Source organism: Microchirus variegatus, assembly GCF_963457635.1.
Source record: "Microchirus variegatus genome assembly, chromosome: 13".
Classification (NCBI taxonomy): domain Eukaryota; kingdom Metazoa; phylum Chordata; class Actinopteri; order Pleuronectiformes; family Soleidae; genus Microchirus; species Microchirus variegatus.
This window is the reverse complement of record NC_139814.1, coordinates 11122747-11123602: the sequence shown is the minus strand read 5'-3', so window position 1 is coordinate 11123602 and position 856 is coordinate 11122747.

Below are 856 nucleotides of genomic sequence, written 5' to 3'. Positions count from 1 at the left end.
GTACGTCAGTCATTTAAATGTGACGGTAGAGAAATTAGAGAGAGAAAAAATAAATCAAATAAGCCTATTTCACTACGCCTGCTGCTTGCTGCCTGTGAATCCAAGGTATCATAAACAGTAAGGACACAACTATCAAACACATATAACACAACACAGATAATTAAAAACCCTCCACGTAAACAATTGTGATATCTATGTAGAGGTGACTATATGTAAAATAGGTATACAGAGATTTAATTATTCTATATAGGGCATATGTTACACTGCGCCTGTGGTTTTGTTGTTGTTGTTCATTTAGCACATTTATTCTACCAAACAGAGCTAAGTTAATATTTAATTTAAACCTATATTTTTTACTACATATGCAGATATACAAAAGGCGACTGGTGGTGATGCTGTAACGTCTGACGACATGATGGAGAATAAAAAACACACACACACAAGACAATACTTGACACGATAAACGAGTCATATCTGTTCACGTCTCTTTAACACGTCTCTGTTCGGACAAGGACTGAAGCTGTGGTGATTACACACGTGAAAAACAAACGGTCTAGCGGACTGACTTATGTAAATCAGGCAGGGCACAGCGGGGATACAGTGACATTTTCCCCACATGCAAAATCATGCAAAAGGTAAATACTGAGGCGGAGGGATACAAACACTAGTGCAGAACATGGCCGTCACCTCCGTCATGTCCTCTCTCGCAGACCGGCCCACTTCACTGACATCGCGCGCTGATTGGACGCAGGGATCGCACGTCAGCCTCTGATTGGTCCTCGCACACGTCCATCACGGGCTAATGTCAATGACGTTGATCATACACTGGGTTCACTGTATCGCCTGGGTGGACAGT